This window comes from Lagopus leucura, unplaced genomic scaffold, assembly GCF_019238085.1.
Source record: "Lagopus leucura isolate 7727_CA_CO unplaced genomic scaffold, USGS_WTPT01 Super-Scaffold_774, whole genome shotgun sequence".
NCBI classification, from domain to species: domain Eukaryota; kingdom Metazoa; phylum Chordata; class Aves; order Galliformes; family Phasianidae; genus Lagopus; species Lagopus leucura.
Genome location: NW_024962258.1, coordinates 1,129,358 through 1,150,261, shown reverse-complemented (window position 1 = coordinate 1,150,261; position 20,904 = coordinate 1,129,358). Strand labels below are relative to the sequence as shown.

Genomic DNA, 20,904 nt, shown 5'->3' with positions numbered 1-20,904 from the left:
GGTTCGGTTTCGAGAACGCGGCAGGCGCTTCTTGAGGCTGTAGTGTGTGTGTGCTGTTCTCAGAATCCGGTCCGTGCAGATGCGGCATGTCAGATCCTGGGCTTGGCGTCTTGGGGGGCACGACAGGCTTACGGGTTTGGTGCATGAAGATGAGCACACAGGATGGCGTTACCTGTTCTTTTCTGTGCAGGAATGCTTCTTTTCCAGTGAACGTAGTCACCAGTGTGGACATCTGGGTTTGTTGTTCTATTCAACAACCTGATTTCTGTTCTCCTAACAGGAGAAAGAGGAAGTGGAACCTCCCAATGATGTGACATAACTTTCCCACGCTCTTTAACAAACTTCCTCAGAATAACTCTGATGCTCTGCCTTATCTTGTTTTCAGCATCTTTGAACTAGTTGTAATACAGGCCACATCTGAAACTCTTGATTTTCAAGATCAAAAGAACTTAATGGGTATTATTATAAGTGTACTGACAAGGTCACACATGGTAAAGGTGTGTTCTCCTACAGAGATCACTGATGTGGTGAGCTGTGTGTGCGAGTCTTTGGAATGTGCCAGGAGGTGGGAAGTTCACACTTGCTGTCTGTCTGCAGTCGAAACAAATTGCTACTGATATACACGTATTATAGGATAAGTTATGGTACCTGTTTCCTCCTTTAACTGGTTCAATTTTGATCTATTATGGCACACTGTCAGTGGTGCTGCAACCATGGATGTCCAATTGTGCAGTGTTATGCCCAGAGGAGCTGAGCTTTGAACTTCTTAGAAGGGAAAGATATAAGAAATAAGGAGAATAAGGGAAAGATATATAAGAAGCCTGTGCAAGGTTCCTTTCTGACTGACCAAAAGCTTATAAGGCCTTACATTGCATCAGGAGAGATTCAGATTGGATATTAGAAAAATCTCTCAGAAATGAGCAGTAGTGCAATTGGATCAGGCTGCCCAGGGTGGTGGTGGAGTGGCTGTCTCTGGAGGTGTTCCGGAAACAGATGCGTGTGACACTGAAGGGCGTGAGTTGACTGGATAGTTGGACTAGATAGTCATACAGGTGTTTTCTCACCTTAATGATTCTATGATTTTATGATTTAATTGTCACCAAGATCCTCAGAATCATAGAATGATTTGGATTGGAAGGGACCTCAAGGATTGTCTGATTTCAACCTCTGTGATGCAGGCAGTATTGATACCCTCTCATTCAGGTGCTATCCAACCTGACCTTGGGATGGGACATCCACAGCTTCTCAGGGCAGCCTGAGCCTCCTTGCTTTCCCACAAGTGTAACTTCATTCATTACTGAATCTCTCAGAAACATTCTCCTTCAGTTGGTGTTCGGACTGCTGTGTTAAGCGCATCTGAAATCTCTCTGTCATTTGACTGTGAGCACAGGCTGGGGTAGGGGATGCAAGGATTCTAAGGTAGAGTGATGTGAAGGAAAAGTTGGACCTTCCTTCAGACGGGGACAAGTTAACATGTGCTTCACTGTAAGGAGGGGACTGAACACAGGGAAGCAAGAGCATGTGACTGTGTGCTGCACTGTCAGCAGGAACTACAAATTTTATTTCTCTTGCTGAAGAGCATTCTGGGCCTGGGTTAGTGCTTCACAAAGCATGCAGGAAGGTTTGCTGACAACAGGCAGGCTGGTTCTAGGCTCCAGCCCCAGGCAGGCTTCCCGTGGCCTGTGCTGTGCCTGCGCACAGACCCCACTTCCTGCCTGCTGCAAGGGGAGGTGGGCCGTCCTGTTGGCCCATGGGCTGGCAGCTGGCCGGCGCTATGCCTTACAAGGAGGTGGGTGAACTGCATGAGGTCACCGCTTCGCAGGGAGGAGGATTTTCTTCAGTGTGTGGGAAGTGGGTCTGGAAGAGGAAGGGGGAGTCTTTGGCTGAGAGGAGGGAGGAGGAGCGGCAAGAGGAGAGCTGAAATTCACTTCTGCAGAAACTAAACTGTGTACGCCCTCTTATCTGGAGATAAAGGAGGCTGCCCTGTAGTACCGCTGAGTTACATTTTTCATGTATTTGCCTTATAAGCATAGATTTAGAAAACTTGAGCAGAGAGGATTGTTATACAGGAGAGGGAGGCTTGGAATGGTTGAGTATTTGGCATTTAATTAGGGAGTAAAAGCATTTAAAGTACTATGTGTGTAAATATGCATTAGGTGACCTCAGTGCCTTAGAGAAGATTTCTTTTGAGAATTATTAATAACAAATTATTGGAATCCATTACTTTGTTTTTGGATTTTAAGAAAGGATGGTTACGTTTATTTTTAAGAGACACATGCGTGGTGGTGTACAGTGTGCAGTGCAAGGCAAGTCTTGTAAGTGCTTAATATGCAGCGTGTATCTATAATTACTTGTTTTTTCTTTAAGGACAACTTCTTGTGACAAGGAGTTTGGATTGCCATCATATCATGAAATCACATTTCAGGGTATGACTGTAATTTTTTAAAATTATTTTAACAAGTTCAAATGCAGAATTAAGTTTGTTTCAAGTGTCGTGAATCTGAAGCAGTTTAGATTTTCTCAATGCTGGGTGTTTCTGTGATGATAAGTTCCTGGTAAGTTTCTGCTCAGTGTGGTTATTAATCTGAGTGATTGAATTGTACTTCATCTTCTACTTTAATTCTCAGATCACTGTTTCATCTACAGTTGCCAGTTTCCTTTACATTACTGCCGTTCTGCACTACATGAAAGTGCCAGATGGTTTAACTTCACTTTCCAACTTACTTTCCCACATCTGAGCTTGTTACTAACTGGCTCACTGCGCACCTATAGTTGACACAGCCGAGCACAGAGACAGCTCCTCATGTTCATTGCTGTTCTGTGGCTTGGTGACTGTTCTCTTGCCAGGGGTACTAGTTTGTCAGGGCTCCTCACCTCCAAAATGTATTAATCAGCTTGAAAGGACGTAGTTCTGGTTGCTTAGTCATGTCTGTGTTGTGAGCTTGCTTCTTGAGCAGCAGAGATATTTTGTTAGGCTTTCTGATGTCATTGCGCTTTTCTGCTGAGGGCAGAGGTACTACTTGGACCAGAACTTGCACTTAGTTTCTTGTTTGGCTGAATGTGGTGTAATATCAGTAGTTGTGTGCTTTGAGACATTCCTGTCACATAGTTCTGTACTGACGCTCTCACATGAAGCTTTCTACCGTTACAGGAAAAATGTCATTTAGGATATGCTTTACAATACTGCTTCCATGATAATGTAATCCATTTGGAACTACAGTCTCATTAGGCGCCAATAATGAAAATAAGTAATGAATAACTACTTAATTGTTTTTATTGTTAGGCATTTTTCTACATGGTGTTCAGATTTTGTTTTGAAGACCATCCTTTCACATGGTCTTTTGTAATTTTCATCATAAAGTCGCAGTGCCTCCAGCCTTTATTTCATATTATGTTTTTGGAAGCTATTTATTTTGACGAAGCTGAGGCATGAAGAAATTAATACTTAGCATCAAAATAAATTACCGTAATTAAGGCCTAATGAAAAATCAATTATCTTTTAAATAGAGGCAACCCGTGAAAAGTTTGTGAATTGTTTACTGTTATGCGAGAGCTCTTCAACAGAAGAAGAAATGGAATCCAGAGTAATATTAATGTGTGTTAATCACAAATTATTTGTTCCTTGAAACTGCTCATTTAGAAACTGAGAGACACAAAATTACAGCACTGAGCATGATGGCATTGTGGAGATGAGCCCCTCTGACAGAACGCTGAATCATCCCCAGAGCTCCATCCTCTAATAAATGAATCGGGCATTTATTGGGGTTTGTAATTACATAATCACATAATACATGTTCCAAGGAGGGTGGCATTTAGAGTTTCATCCTCAATTTGTGAATCTTTTAATTTCACAACTTGATTTGTCAGCTCTGCTACTTTTCTTCAGCTCTGTTAATGCATGACTTTTTGCTTTAGAAAGACTGGAAAATCTGATTCCGTACTTTTACAGTGTATTGAAATTCACATTGTTATCATATTTACATGGTTTGCAGTTTGTACTGCAATAGTAAGTTGTTTTTTCTCTGAACAAAACAGACTGGACTGGAGGACTATGAATATTGTTTTCTGAGTATTTAATAAAGGCAGGAGTAAGTTTATTGAATATTTGGTGTTTAATGCTCAGACAAGTAATATGTCAATAATATTTCAGCTAGTGTTGAGAAAATAAGTTTAACTTTGGTGACCGTATGAACAATTAAGAATACAGTCTTGGTATAAATCTGCTTAGTTTTTGAATTCTTAAAGCCTCTCTTATTTGTAATGCAATTTTATGCAGGTTTTTTTTTCTTTTTTTTTTTATAATGAAGTTAGTGTAGTATATTGCCACCAGATCTCTTATGATACAGTCTTTGAATATATGTATTTTTTCTTTTATTTTTTTCCCTTCAGGGAATATCTGACTCCAAAGCAGTGGTTTCTGCTTGGAAATGTTCATTAATGTAAGACACTGTCCTCATGAAACTTCTTCGAGAGAAGGGGTGCATTTTAAATAAGGTGATTAAATTTAAAAAATGTGAAAGCGTGGACAATTCTACGAAACACTGAATAAAGGTATTTAAAAAAAATAAAATTGTCCTATCCCTTCAGCAAACTGTTATGACAAGTGCTTTTGTAGACAATTTCAGTGAAAATCATTCAGCTTTGGAGTGCCATTCCACTAACGAAAAGCTAAAAAGCATGAAAGCGGAACACACACCTGCTTTTTGTTGGTGTGAGTTTGTCATATGTTAAAACACACGCACACACACACACACACAGAAGAAAAAAAAAAAGAAAAAAAAGCAATCCTAAAGCACTATGAGTGGTGTGCTTTCTCTGAAGGAGAGAAGGAGAGTTGCCTTTCCATCATTTCTGTGGTATATGTTTGTTCACCAGTTCAATTAAAAAGATGTGGTAACTGAGCAGATGAAAGGAAATGCTTAATTAGCAAATGCACGAAAATGTTAGCAGTTGAAAGTTGGAGAAAAATGGATTTGATGGATAGACAACTCCCTGGATAAAGGATTGGCTGGATGGTTGTACTCAGAGAGTTCTGATCAGTTGTGCAGTGCCCAAGAGGAGACCAGAGACAAGTGGGTTTTCTCAGGGATCGCTGTTGGGTCTGGTGCTACTTCACATCTTTGTAGGCAATGTGGACAGTGGGATTGAGTGCACTCTCAACAGGTTTGCAGACAACACCAGGCTGAGTGGTGCAGTTGACTCTAGAGGAATGGGATGCTATCCAGAGGGACCTGGACAGGTTTGAGAGGTGGGCCTGTGCCAACCTCATGAAGTTCAACAAGGCAAAGTGCAAGGTCCGGCATTTGGGTTGCAGCAATCCCAAGAACAGATACAAGTTGGGTGGAGAATGGCTTGAGAGAAGCCCAAAGGAGAAGATTTGGGATAGTCAGTTAATGAAATTCAACATGAGTCTGCAGTGTGCACTTGCAGCCCAGAAAGTCAGCCATTTTCTGCGTTGCATCAAGGGAAGAGTGAAGAGTAGTTTGAGGGAGGTGATTCTGCCCCTTTACTCTGCTGTTGTAAGACCCCAACCTGGAATACTGCATCCAGTTCTGGAGCCCCCAACACAAGAAGGATATGGAGCAAATGGAGCAGGTTCAGAGGAGGACAGAGATGATCAAAGGCTGGAGTACCTCCCCCACAAGGACAGGCTGTGAGCTGGGGCTCTTCCGCCTGAAAAAGGCTCCAAGAAGACCTTAAAGCAGCTTTCCAGTACATGAAGGGGGCATCCCTGCCTATAGCAGGGTGATTGGAACTAGAAGATTTTAAGGATCCCTTCCAATCCAAGCCATTCTATGATTCTATGAAATGTGCAGTTGAGAACCTGTAGAGGATTATAAGGTGTGTAATAAAGTGTCAGGAAGGCCTTTCAGTGATCATTTCTGCCTCTTGCATTAGGTGAATGTTGAAACTGGAGTGGCAAATTTCTCATCAGTAAATGTGTAAAGTAAATCTGATTAAGAAGCTTATTTGACATCTGAAAATATGTAATGTGTTCAAAATTTTTTTTTTTTTTTTTTTTTTTAATTGGAGAGGAGAATTACATGCTTAACTCTGGTCAGAAATCTCAGTTTTATTCAGTCCTTGTCTTCCTCTACAGGTTAAAAATAAGAACATCATCAGTCTATCTGGATTGTGTCTGCAGTGTGGTCCATAAAGACATTACAGATTTAGATATGAAAACAGATGGTTGTTACCAGTTATTGCAGCAGGATGGCCCATGTCTTACTGCATGTTTTTTTTCTTAGAATAAATTGGGATTTCAGATATAAAGATGCAGTTAGTGAAATTCCTGTAAAGTATCCCGGAGAATAGTAAGGCAAGAATTCACACAGGGATTTAAATAATTATTGCATAAAATACAAATGTTTCTATCATCTTTTATTTATTTATTTTTTTTCTGAAGAATCACCATCAGTGGTTCTGTGTTCTGAAGAGCGTTTATTTCATGAATAAAATAATTAGCTGGTATCCTCTCTGGAAAGAATACTTTCGATACTCAAAATGAAATACTACTGTAAAAAAACAAACAAACAAAAAACAGGCTGCTGTTGTAATAAGTTCATTTACACTGAGTCTTATGTATGCAAACGCACTTCTACATCAGGCATTTATGCATGCCTTTTATTGTTCTTGTGCACTTCAGCATTATTTTTTCCAGAGACATTGGAGGTTAATGTCCACATCTTGTCACAGTTTGGTCTGACACCCAGTATGTTATAATATAAGTAAACATAATTAAAGCTTAGTCCATTTATACATTTTCAAATGAAGTAATGCATCTCAGGAGTGTTCTTTATAACTAGGGATGATATCTGAGCAAAACTGACTGAACCTGAAATAGTAGGATAGCTTTTTTCATATTTCCTGAAGAGTTATATTTTCATAAGGTGTTTGTATTAAAATTGTTATGTATGTGAGTTTGCACCGCAAGAACAATATTTGAGAAGTTGCAAACGTCTGGTTCAGTCATCTGTCTTTTGAGTGACTGCCCTTATAGTGAGAATCACTTTATCTCATCTAAAAGAAGGAGTTACCATAGTAAGCATTTTTCAGGACGTGGAGCATGCAAAGGAAAAGTCATCCAGATGAGTTACAGCAAATAAAAATTTCAGACAGTGTCTTTTATCAAGTCTGGCAAATAAGCTATGATGAAGGGTTTCTGTTCTTGGACTCATGTTTCTTACGGGCTAGTTTCCCGTGTAAAGCACCATGAGGCTGATCTACATTTAATGTGGTACAGTGCCAAGGAAATAAGTGATCTCAGGAAAATTGAATGAACTATGAATTAACTAAAAAGTGTTATATAAACCAGAAGGATGTAGTTAGCTTAATGAAGGTGGAAAGAAGCAGCCACCACCGTATTGCTTTCTGAATTTCTTTTCAGTGAATGATAAATGCTTGGAACTATACTATTTTTCTCTTACAGAGACCTGTGTGTCATATATTACAAACCATTGGTGAGTCTTTGGTCTAATTATTTTGGCATCTGGGATAAATTCTGTTTGATGTTGGGCCATAGGGAGAAAATAATACAGTTGGATCATAGTAGCCCTGTGCTGCAGTGTAGGCTTGGGAAAGGGTGGCTTGAAAGTTGACTGTCAGAAAGTGGGGTAGAGGGTGCTGGTTGTCAGCCAGCTGAACATCAATGAGCCAGCAGTGTGCCCAGCTGGCCAAAAATGCCAGTGTCATACTGTTCCTCTGTGTGGCACTGGTGAGACTGCACCTTGCGTGCTTTGTTCAGTTTTGGACCCCTCTCCAGAAGAAGAGCATTGAGTTGCTTGACTGTGTGCCAGGAGAGCACCAAAGATGGTGAAGGAATTGGAAAACAAGAGCTATGAGGATTTACTGAGGGGACTGAAATTGTTTGAACTGAAATTAGAGAAGAGGAGGCTGAGGGAGACCTTATAGCTCTGTACAACTGCCTGATAGGAGATTGAGCACAGAGGATATTATTCAGAGAATCACACACAGAACTGCAGAGATTTGAAGGAACATCACAATATCATTGAGTCTAACACCCCTGCTAAAGTAGCTGCTGTATAATAGGTTGCATAGGTAGATATTCATACAGATCTTAAATATCTCCATAGAAGGTGTCTCCACAACTTCTCTGGGGAATCTGTTCCAGTGTTCTGCCATCCTTAATGTAAAGAAATTCTTCTGTGTGTTTATACGGAACTTTCTGTGTCCGAGGTTCCGAGGTTAGGCCATTACTCCTTATCTTACTGCTTTACACAAGCAAGAAGAGCCGGGCCTCATCAATTTGCTTTCCACCTCCCTTTACATCATGAGCATCAACTATTGCCTTGCCTGTGCTGCATGTAATGAACAGAAATTGTCTTGAGCCACATACAGATAGGTTGTTCCAAAAGTAAAGCCTCCTATTTATTTCTATGGAAACTACAACTGATACAAAGAGCATAGTAACACTGTTTGATAGAGCACATCTCAACTACAAAACACTAATTTCCAACTTAGTCACTACCATTAACTATGCATTTTCACCAGTGATGAGTAAAAGCTTGCATACTGCCCTCATAAAAATCTCAACCAGAGGAGGTGACTTACTGTCATCAAGACTGAAACACACCATCCACCACATCACTGTGCTGACATCCACTATTTGGTCTCCATAAATGTTCAGCAAGCATCAATGAATGTCAGTAGATGCAGTTTTTTCTGCATGGTGAAATTCATTGACCAGTCTTTGCTTCGTATGCACTTCTGCATTGACACAGTTTTGTCAGGCTGCCCCTCTGCTGCTATCTGTAACACAGCAACAAGATGTCATGGAATATTGTTGGGAAGGTTCTGCCTCTGTTGTTATACCATCTATGTCCTCTTCTGATGTTAGGAGTCAATAAAATACAAGGCATTACTTTTGGAGCAGCCCTCACAAAGTACACACAATTGTATATTGATAATTTTTAAGTCCAGAGAGTCCTATTCAGGCTCCAGTTGGTCCAGGAGAACCTCATGAAGTTCAACAAAACCAAGTGCAACATCTTGGGTATGGATCACGGCAACCTCCACTACTACGAATACAAGCTTGGGGATTAAAAGATTGAACACAGCTGTGTGGTAAATGTACTGCTTGGCGGTACTAGTGGACAGGAAGCTGGACATGAGGCAGCTGTGTGCCTAGAGAGATGTGGACTGTTTGGACCATGTCCAGAGGAGGGCCACAAAAATGGTCCAAGGGATGGAACACATCTACAAGGATACACTGAGAGAGCTGCGGCTGTTAAGCCTGAAGAAGAGAAGGCTACAGAGAGACCTGAAAGTGGCCTTTCAGTATCAGAGATGGGCTGTAAGAAAGAAGGGGACAGACTTCAGCAGTGTCTGTTGTGACAGGAATGGGAAAATGGTTTCAAACCAAAAGAATGTAGATTTAGACTGGATATATGGAAAAAGTGTTTCATAGTGAAGGTGATGAGACACTCAAACAGGTTTGCCTGAGATGTGGTGGAAGGTCTGTCCCTGGGGACGTTGAGGGTGGGGCCAGTGGGGGACCCTGAGCAACCTGATATAGCTGTGGATGTTCCTGTTGACTACAGTGGGGTTGTACTATAAGGGTTCTGTGATTTCGTTTTCAAATTCCTTTATCAAAACAGAAATCACAGTGGCATATTTTTCACTGTTCAGAGCGATAAGTTAAGCCAACGTATCAAAATGCATACAATTTTTTTTACCTTTCTTTGTGTCAGTGCTGGCCTCCCCATGCCCTGGTTTCAGTTGACAGAGAGTTAATAGTGCACTGATGATTTGATTTGATTGTTGCTAAACAATGGGCAGGTGCCCAGGGTGGTTCCACTGGGAAGAACCGCCACCTTTAATCTGCAGGGAGGGGGTGCACTGTGTTGTTAGCCATGCTGGGCCGCATGCAGTCTGCAGGCCACGGGTTGGACATGCCTGCTTTAGGTATTTATAAGCATTAATCAGGTCTTCCTTCAGTCTTCCCTAGGCTGAACAGACTCAGGTTACTCAGCCTTTCCTCATATGAAAGAGGCTTCAGGCCCTTTATCATCATTGTGGCCCTCTGCTGGACTCCTTCTAGGAGATCTCTATCTTTCTTGAACTGGGAAGCCCAAAACAGGACAGTGTAGAGGAGGAGGATCAGTCACTTCCCTCAACCTGCTGGCCACGCTCTTTTTAATACGCTCCAGGATACCATTGGTCTTCTTGGCTACAAGCACACTGCTGGCTCATGGCTAACATGCAGTCCACCAGAACTCCCAGGTCCTCTTCTGTTGGTCTTTTTCTGCAGTGATGGGTGATAAGAAATGAGGAAGTGGCCTCTAGCTGTGCTAGAGGAGGTTTAGATTGGATACTAGGAAGAATTTCTTTGTGGAGAGGTTGGTTTAGTATTGAAAGGGGCTGGTGAAGGAAATGATGCTGTCCTTATTCAAGGTATTTGAGCGATTTGTGATGCAGCACTAAGGAACATGTTTTAGTGATGGGACTCAATAGCTCAGCTTGGTAACCAGCAAGCCTGATGATGATTAGGGTCTTCTCCAAGTTAAGTATGATTCTCTGATTTTGAGCAAGTGAATAAAGAAATGAAACAGTAGCTTCAACTTCCTCCTAACCAAGTGAAGATGATGTCTAATAGAATAAAGGAAATTAGTGAAGGAATATGTAATTGTGTATAGAACAAATAATTAGTAAACACGCTTATCACAGAAATGCTTAATTTCAGCATTGATTTTTCCTGCTAATTGCAGTTGTTTCCATTTTCACTATTCATTCAAGACCACTCCTCTTGCAAATATCACATTTGACTTGTCTTTTGTTGTTCCTGCTTGTTTAGAATTTTTTTTTAATATACTTAAATATCAGCACGAGCCACTGATCTCAGTGTTTGTTTTTTGCTTTTTTTTTTTTCTTTTTTTTTTTTGGTGTCTGTTTGGGGCCAACTTTTTTGTAATTTTAGCATTGCAAACTTCTTTGTAACAGCTCTCTCCTTTAGGAGATAGAACCTTTGTAACATTAGAATAGGAGAGCTGTTTATACTTCTTTGGAAGACCTACCAGCCACATAAGATGATGACTATAATAACAAAAAGCAAATAATAGAATTAGACCTTTTTAGGCTAGTATTTCTTTGCTGTATATCAGACCTTACCAGGGAATGCTATTGTTAATGACATTAGTATATTCATGTGAGAAATTTGTTGTGGTGTTGGTCCGTAGTTTCATTCCTGCTTGAATTACATTAATTTTTGAATATGCAGGGTATATCATAACATATGTGATATGTTATGTATTTTTCATTTTTCATATATATGAATGCATACATGCACATACAGAAGGAGCTGAGAGAGTCATGTCCTTAGTTTGGATCAGTACAGTTAGAAGATGGAACAGCTACAGCTTTAATTCAGGATTTTGACTTTCCACTCCGAAACAGATCAGAATAAGAGTGACTTGAATGGTTCCTCATAAGCTATGAATCCCCCCATTCCAATTTTGAATAAAAAAGCAGAGTAGCCATGATCAAAGGAAGACTATAGGAACATAGCTGTAAAGAGAAAGACTCCGCAGTGAGCTCGAACATTTAAGAGGATTGGATATATTTGATCACATTTTGTGTTGAGATAGAATCGTCTTTACCAGCCTCATTCTGTTCAATCAGATTTTCTGTGAACATCTAACATGGAGGTAATTGTTGCACCACTGCTGAATACAGAGTTCAGAGGAAATTCTTTGTTCGGGTCCTTTCTATTCAGGCTGTGCTTTTCTTTGGCTTCCCTTGCAGTCTGTAACCTAATTTAAAGGAAGTTTAATTCCTGGAAAAAGATGGGAGGAAACCCTTCTTTATTTGTAATCCTGTGGAAGGTAATAAGAAACTAGGTGCGTGTCCCTTTTGTAAGTGAGCTGTGCGGTCAGTGTGTTGTTTTCTACATGGCATTGCCTCTTTCAGAGTTACTGGCAGTGCTGCAATGAGTCCTTGAGGCACAGTGGCCGAGTATGATTGTTGCAGTCTCGCTCTGCTCTTCTGAACATTGCTGTAGCTGCCTTCACCTCCGTTTACTCTTCTGCCTGGTGAAATTCAGTTTCAGTCACAGTCAGTGGTTCTGGCCCAGTTCAGCCTGATTGTGTGACTAATGGGGCAGGTGGACCTACAGACCCATTCCCTGAGGTAGGTCTGAAAACAAAACTGCAACAGTGAGCTAAAGGAGACAACTGATTTACTAAATATGATAGTGGAATGAGAAAACACAATATAATACAATATAATTGGAATTGAAACTAACAAATAAAATGGCAGAGATAGTGTCCAAAACCAAAGGCCTTACTCTTATGCTGGAGGCAAGACAGGTAGGGAGCAAAACCACAGTGGTGAGCTGTGGAAGAAGAGGCAGTCTCATGACTCATGAGCAGTTTTCCCTGCAGATGGAAAATGGAAACAGAACAGTGAAGTCTTCTGGGATGTAGCTCTTCTCTTCTGAGAAAGGTACACGAAAATAGCATCAATCCATGGAACTGGAGCGTTAACTCTTTAACTCCCAATGCACGGTATGATGTTACGATGTGGAACACCAGTAACAAAAATAGTAAAACATGACAATCATCTGCCTTGCTATTTGCCTCTGGCTGTTGGGTAGAATATTCCTCATGATGGATGTGGGTTGGTTGAACAACTGCTCATGAAGAGCACCTACTGTGTGGCTCACTCCCCAGTGCCAGCTCTTGCTTGTTGTCTGTTTTTCACAAGAGTCTGAGATGGTCATTAAGTGGCTGGAGGCCAAGATGTGTGAGAAGCAGCTGAGATCTCTGGGTCTGTTCTGTCCAGAGCAGAGGAGCTCTGCTTTGTGTGACAGCAACAGGGCCCGAAGGAACGGCATGGAGCTGTGCAGGGGAGAGGTAGGGAGGGTGTTAGGGAAAGATTCTTCACCAAAGGGCAGTTGGTTTGGAGCAGGCTTCCCAGGGCAGTGAGCATGACTATACTGGAGTTCAAGGGGTGTTTGGCTCTCAGACACAGGGTTTGAATTTTGAGCGGACTTGTGTGGAGCCAGGAGTTGGAATCAGTGATTCTTGTGAGTTCCTTCCAGCCCAAAGTATTCTTTCATTCTGTGATCCAATATAGAGCATGTTAAGGATGTTTTCATACTATATGGAGCTGGGAGTGACTGCAAATGTGATGGAGAATGGGAAAGTGAGACCTCTGGAACAATGCAGCCTGTGTCATTAGGTCAGCAGGATAGTAGCATACAGTGGGTCATAGATTAAAATAGGATTTTACTGTTGGGAAAAAACCAAAAGCACTAAGGTTTGGAAGTCACATGAAGCAACCTCTGTTCTTCTCAGCACTGGCAGCTCACCACCACTGCTCCTTATTAGGCTTTGAGCCTAACTGATTTGGGGATCAAATTTGAGGGAGTTAAGAGAGCATCAGTGGTCTAGAAAATGATTTCAAATAAAAGACTGAAATAATCAGAATTGGTTAGGCAGAAAATTATATGCTTAAGTTGCAAAGGAGATAGTCTCTTTTCTCTAAAGTCACAAGAAAATAAAATTTGGTAATTGAGAAACTTTTTCCCATGCTAGAAGCAGAGGAATGCTGAATTGGGGAAGACAGACTTGACAGAAATCTTTCTGCTGTGGGTAAATGTCTTTCTTTGGTGATAAAGGAAAGATTTAGGTGGTGACTTTAGGTCGTGTTATGTGATTATTACTAACTTAATCCCATCACATCTATTACTATCACTTGCATGTTTGAAAACAATACCTTCAGGTAAGCAAAAACTTTTTATGTCCAAAGATATTTTATAATTCTGATCAGAGAGGAGTCTGAAAGTGGTTTTATTCTTTTTGATAGCATCACAGCTGCTTAAGAAAATTGTGATATTCATCTACCTACGGGGGAGAGCCCAGTGTACAAGTTTGTCTGAATGAAGTCCATCCAGCTCAGAACTAGCTGTTGAGAAAGGACTGTTGCCACAGATGTAGAATATTAGTGTGTGTGGCATGTTTTTCCTGCTAGTGCAGTTTGGAGATGTCTTGAGGTGGGCGTTCTGTGTGTAAGATTTGTTTTATGAATTTTTGTAATAATTTTTGAACTTGTTTGTCTCAAAATATGTTTTGGAATTAAATTAATTCAATTATTTACTTGGTGAAGAAGTACTTAAGAGCATCTTTTTAAAGTTTCATTTTGTGTTCCCACATTCTTGTGGGAAGCAATTCAGACATCTGATATGCCACTTTTTGCTATCACTTTTTTTTGTACTTTGATCTGACATATCGTTGTTACCTGTTTTGCAAGCTAAAAAATTCTCTTTACTTTCTTTGTGCAGAAGCTGTTCCATACTCTGATCAATATTGCCTATACTTCATGTTCTTCATAAGACAGAATAGAGAGAGAGGAACACCGTTCCCACCAGCAATCTAAGAATATATTCTCTGATGTTCTCTCTTCCCTTCATATCAGAGAATATATTCTCCGATATACTGGATATCTCCAAACCTGACCACTTCAAAGCGCTGAACAAATGTTTTTGAAGGTCTGTGCTCAGAGACAGTATTCTCCTGTGTGATGTTAAGCAACCTAGAATGCTACATAGCATTTACTGATCGTTACTTCACCTGCTGTTTTACTTGCCTGTTTCTCGATATTCGGGAGTTTGTCTGCAGGAGTTTGTCATGTAGCATCAGTTTTGATTACTTATATTTGTACTGTTTACAAGCTTAAGCACAGATATAATATGATATAGTAGATATTTAGGTGACCAGTCCAAATAGATAAACGTAGCCTGGCACAGATTCTGATGATGCTTCTGCCTCCCTCCCCTGAGGAACTCTATTCCTTATTCCTGCTTACAGGGGCTTCCCTTCTGTAACAATTTCCTAGTAGATAATACAGCTGAAACTTTTCTGATATGTTTTCTTTGCTGCCGTGTCTAGCACTTTTGTCTATCAGCTGCTTGATTTCCCAAAGAACTCTTTGAATTGCAGTGCATGACTTCTGTTTACAATCTAGTGTTTTTCTCACCATATTCCAGTTTACAGATTCTTTAGTATGATTTTAATACCTTCTCCAGTATGAAAGTCAGACTTTGTACTTTTCCATGTTAAGTTCTGAAAATAAAAAAAGGGTTTGTTTTCCGCTCTCCATTCTTCTTTACATTACTGGTCAGTAGTCACTTTAAGCCTAGGTTTTTGTAGAATTAGTAATTCAACAATTTCATACTTGGTACTGCAACACTTCTATTAAATAGTAGCTGCTTCTTGTGAATTCTTACTATTAATTTGTTATTTTTATATGTTCTTATGATACTTCAGGATGCCCCAAGATCTGATTTGTGAATTGCTTTGACTTCCTCAGCCATAATGAAGAAAACAAAAGTTGATCTAGATTTTCTTCTCTACCTTATCATCCTTTAATTCTCTCTTTTGTATCTTCATTGTCCAGTGGTTTATTGCATTGAGGAAGCAAGCTGTCTGTACCTTTTAGTTTCTACTGTGTAGGAGGCCAGAAATAGTGATAGTATTTTGTCGCTGTCTTATAGGCAGCTATATGATTAGTTTACTGACAATTTATTTATTTATTTATTTATTTATTTATTTGTGTAGTGGTTAGTATGCTTCTATCATTTAAACAAGTATTGGAGAGGTTTTCTGCTACCAATTTCAAATTCTACAAATGTCCTCCATGTAGGTGAAAACAAGCATAGACATGAAGTCAGTAGTAACCAGAATTACAAAAAGAAAAAAAAAAAAAAGGTAGCGTACTTTATTTTTGTAGAAATAGGCAAAAAAACCTCTTTTCTGACATGCTGACTAATATCGCGTTAAAAAAAGATGCAAATTTTACCTCTGTGCAGAGAATGGAAAATGTAGCTTGTCTCTGTTTCAGTAACTGTGGTCTGTTTTATTTAGAAATAGAATTTTTGGAAAGAATTATTTTAGCATATGTGATTTTTTTTTTTTTTTTTGACAACTGCCTTCATTCGGATGTTCATGTTCTATCTGAAGCAAGAAAAAGGCAAGAAAAGTTTTTCTGTCTAGTGGAATGCTGTCATTTCTAATCGGCTTATATTTGTGATAGGAGAATAGAAGCCAAATTTATGAGAGCTGTTTTGAAGGTAATGCCTCCTATTTTATGATGTTGGCCCAAGGTGTCAGGGGTGATATCACTAAGTAGAGGTTGAACCTTCCCACCAATATTCTGGTGTATATTTTTTTTACCATATGACAGATGGCAGCAGAGGGGCAGTCTGACAAAATTGTGTCTGACATGGAATTGAGTATGAAACAAAGTTGTGTCACTGAATTCATCCATGGAGAAAATATGGCACCTATTGACATTCATCATCAACACTTGCTGAATGTTTAAGGATGTGAGCACAGTGAGGTGGTAGGCGGTGCATTTCACCAGTGACCAGACTCTTCTATTTCAGACTTTCATAAGCATGGCATGCAGGTTCTTGTTCATTGCTGGTGAATGTGCCCAGCTCATGGTGGCTACTTTGTTGAAAATTAATGCTTTGTAGCTGAGAATTTGCTCTATCAAAAAGTGTTCTTGTGTTCTTTGTATTTGTTGTAGTTTCACTGGAAATAAGTGGCAGGCAGTACTTTTGGAGCAGCTTAGGTATTCTACTGTTTTGCTCTTGGTATTTTGCTCTTGGTAATTGCTGGTGGAGACTCTATTTTATGTTCTTAAATCTTGTGCTTTGCAACTTCTTGCAAGAATTCACTTCTTCTGTTAAAGATGGTGAATGCTGCAGCGACTCTCATTTAGTGCATTTCTTCCTCCTTTCAAACAACTGCCCATGACTGTTGTTTTCCTTGCAGCAACTGAATGTAAGCATTACTTAAAATCTTTCCTATTTTTGGTCATGGAGAATGAAAGTTTTGTATTTATGTTAGGCAGCACTGTTTCTAGAATGTCACTAAGTAACGAGAAAGGAATACTAAATAATATCTGCTTGAATGATATTCACATTCTGTCCTTTCGTAAGATTTAAAACGTATTCTATTACTAATGCTTTGTTTTAAAGTTAAGAAATAATATACAAAAGATTCCTGATTTAATTTTAAAAAGATATGTTATGAGATTGTGTGCAGATGCTTAGGATGAGTCAAAATACACAGAACAGCTTGCACTTGCAAGCTACATACAAACCATCTTTCTTATTCCTTTTATATACTTATTTAATATAAAACCTCAAAGATTGAGCCTTGTGTTGCTGTTTGCTTCACCAAGATTGCAGTTCAGAGTTGCAGCTTTAAATTTGAGTGCTATAGTCTTTTCAACTGTTTGTCTTTTTGCTATTGCGGATATTACAGTAGCTAGAAATTTCTGTTTTTGTTTGATCCCTTTCTCATGTTGCTGTTTGTTTTATTACTTTCTAGTGAAAATGTTCCTATTAAGTTTTTCTTGCAAATTTTGTCAGGGAAGAATGGCATTGAGTTTTAGTTTCCTGTGCTTTCATTTTTCTTATTGGTGTTTTTTTGCCCTTGCTCTTACCAAGAGTAGAGTGCAGCAATAAATTAATTTGTCTAATTTTCCAGCCTTAGTACTCTGTTTCAATAGAAAAAGAGTTTTTCCAAAAAGAAAAGTAAACAAATATGCTTTAGTTACTTGTGTGTAGAAAAAATACTTCGTCTCTCAAAACTGGCATAAAGTGATAGCACATGACTTCTTGCAGTCATTTGAGAAGTCTTCTGAATTTTTTGTTTTCCCCAACTATATATTTTTTGTTTTTTAAATATTTTCTGTGATTAGAAACTGAAAATGGAAAGCAATGTATCTAGTTCTAATTTTGCAACATATTTTAAAAATGCTGAAATAAAACCCAAACTATATGATCTCTTTTTATTTCAGAGAGCTCACTGAAAGTGAAAGTGTATTTCTGAAAGTGAAAATCAGAGGAAATAGCAGCTGATGTAAGAAGAAGTATACTAAGGATCGTTACTTGGGGATATTTTTTAAGGTACGTGCTCTATATTTTGTAGAAAAGTAATCCTAAAAATAAGCTGCTTGTTTTGCTGTGAGTAGAGTAATATTTCATACTTATTTTGGAATGATTAGGCTGGATTTATGTTGCTCCTTTGGATGTTTATTGGTGGCAGTAGCTCTGTGGAAGCATTAGTTCATTTCAGCTGTCTTTGCACACTTAGCATCAAATGCGTCTGTGAATAATGTTCTGTGTATGTGGTTAGCATAAAGAAATGATAGTTAATACATATGTTTTTTGTTTCATTATGTAATGATGAAGTAGTTCCTATAGTAGTTCCTATACTATTAGAAATTCAATAGTCTAATTTTTATTTAGTATGTGGATGGAGGGCTATGAATGATGTGTTTCCCTGTTTTAATGTAGAATAACTAGAATAAGCCTCACAGATGGACTGTGTAATAAATTGAGCACTTTTTATAAAATTGCTTTAAAATTTCTGTGGAATCCTTGAATTTGAGTATGTATTTCTCCTGAATTCAAGTCCTTCTCCTTTTTCTGTTTTTTTTGCAATGCTGTTAACATTTCGCAATACTGTTAACATTTCATCCTATACTTGATGCAGCAGGGAATGTGGCCACTGAGGACAAGGAGAAGGCTGAGGTCCTCAATGCCTTCTTTACATCTGCCTTTAATAGCCAGATCAGTCTCCTCTGGGCTTTTTATGCCCTGATCTGGAAGTCTGGGACCCTACTCAGAATCTACCTCCAGCGATTCAGGTGGAGACAGTCAGTGAGCTCCTTTTCCAACTGGACGGTCACAAGTCCATGGGACCGGATGGGCTGCACTCTTGGGTGCTGAGGGATCTGGCGGGGGTGATTGCTGAGCCCCTCTCAGCCATCTATCAGCGTTCCTGGTTAACTGGAGAGGTCCCGGAGGATTGGAGGCTTGCTGTGACTCCCATCTTCAAGAAGGGCCATAAGGAGGATCAGGGGAACTGTAGGCTTGTTAGCCTGACCTCAGTACCAGGGAAAGTATGGAGCAAATCATCTCGGATGAGATCACAGGACATGTACGTGGTGTCCAGGGGATCAGGCCCCGCCAGCATGGGTTCGTGAAAGGCAGGTCATGCTTGACCAACTTCATCTCCTTCTATGACTGGGTGACCAGTCTGGTAGATGAGGGAAGGGTTGTTGATGTAGTCTACCCAGACTTCAGCACAGCCTTTGACACAGTCTCTCACAGGTGTCTTCTGGGGAAACTGGCTGTCCGTGGTCTCAACAGGTAAGGGTAAGGAACTTCTTTGGGTAAGGAACTGGCTACAGGGCCATGCCCAGTGGGTTGTGGTGAATGGATTTAAGTCCAGCTGGTGACCTGTTTCAAGTGGTGTCCCCCAGGGGTCAGTACTGGGGCCCATCTTAATATCTTTATTGTTGACCTAGATGAGGGGATTGAGTGCCCCCTCAGTAAACTTGTAGATGACATCACGCTGGGAGGTGGTGTCGATCTGCCTGAGGGTAGGGCGGCCCTTCAGGGGGATTTAGACAGGTTGGATCACTGGGCTGAGGTGAACGGGATGAGGTTCAACAAAGCCAAGTGTTGGGTCCTGCACTTTGGGCACAACAACCCCATGCAGTGCTACAGGTTTAGGGCAGAGTGGCTGGATGACTGTGAAGAAGAAAGGGACCTGGGGGTGTTGGTTGATGCACGGCTGAACATGAGCCAACAGTGTGCCCAGGTGGCCAAGAGGGCCAACGGCATCCTGGCCTGCATTAGCAATAGTGTGGCCAGCAGGAGCAGGGAGGTGATCATCCCCTGTACTCATAGAATCATAGAATCATAGAATCACCAAGGTTGGAAAAGACCTAAAAGATCATCCAGTCCAACCGTTCACCTGTTCCCAATAGCTCCCACTAAACCATGTCCCTCAACACAACATCCAGCCTTTCCTTGAACACCCCCAGGCTCGGTGACTCCACTACCTCCCTGGGCAGTCCATTCCAGTGCCTGACCACCCTTTCTGAAAAGTAATACTTCCTCATGTCCAGCCTGAATCTCCCCTGCTGTAGCTTGAAGCCATTCCCTCTGGTCCTATCACTAATGACACGAGAGAAGAGGCCGACCCCCAGCTCACTACAGCCTCCCTTCAGGAAGTTATAGAGAGCAATGAGGTCTCCCCTGAGCCTCCTCTTCTCCAGGCTGAACATTCCCAGCTCCTTCAGCCTCTCCTCATATGGCCTGTGTTCCAGACCCCTCACCAGCTTTGTTGTCCTCCTTTGAACACGTTCCAGGACCTCAATATCTTTCTTGCAGTGAGGGGCCCAAAACTGGACACAGTACTCGAGGTGCGGCCTCACTAGTGATGAATATAGGGGAACAATCACCTCTCTGCTCCTGCTTGCAACGCTGTTTCTGATGCAAGCCAGGATGCCATTGGCCTTCTTGGCCACCTGGGCACACTGTCGGCTCATGTTCAGCCGAGCATCAATCAGTACCCCCAGGTCCATTTCCTCTACGCAGTCCTCCAGCCACACCGCCCCAAGCCTGTAGCGTTGCCTGGGGTTGTTGTGGCCGAAGCGCAGGACCCGGCATTTGGCCTTGTTGAAACTCATCCCATTGGCTCCAGCCCAGCTCTCCAGCCTGTCCAGATCCCTCTGTAGGGCCTCGCTACCCCCAGGCAGATCCACACTTCCAGCCAATTTGGTGTCATCTGTGAATTTACTGAGGGTGCACTCGATGCCCTCGTCGAGGTCATCAGTAAATATATTGAAGAGGACAGGCCCCAGCACCGACCCCTGGGGAACACCACTCACGACCGGTCGCCAGCTGGATTTGACTCCATTCACCACCACTCTCTGTGCCCGGCCCTCCAGCCAGCTCCTTACCCAGCCAGGAGTGTACCCATCCAAGCCTCGGGCTGCCAGCTTCTGCAGGAGAATGCTGTGGGAGACAGTGTCAAAGGCTTTGCTGAAGTCTAGGTAGACCACATCAACAGCCTTTCC

General features: G+C 41.0%; 1 protein-coding gene across 3 annotated transcripts in view; it reads left to right on the top strand.

The window, feature by feature from the left end:
* Positions 1-20,904, top strand: part of FER (FER tyrosine kinase) — a 172,529-nt gene that overhangs the window by 640 nt on the left and 150,985 nt on the right. For 2 of the 3 annotated variants that reach the window (XM_042864894.1, XM_042864897.1), the window contains exon 2: positions 17,830-17,938. The gene's annotated coding sequence lies outside the window, so the exon portion shown is untranslated. Of the gene's footprint in view, positions 1-2,367; positions 2,427-17,829; positions 17,939-20,904 lie in introns of all 3 variants that reach the window. The other variant, XM_042864896.1, reaches the window with a different exon arrangement.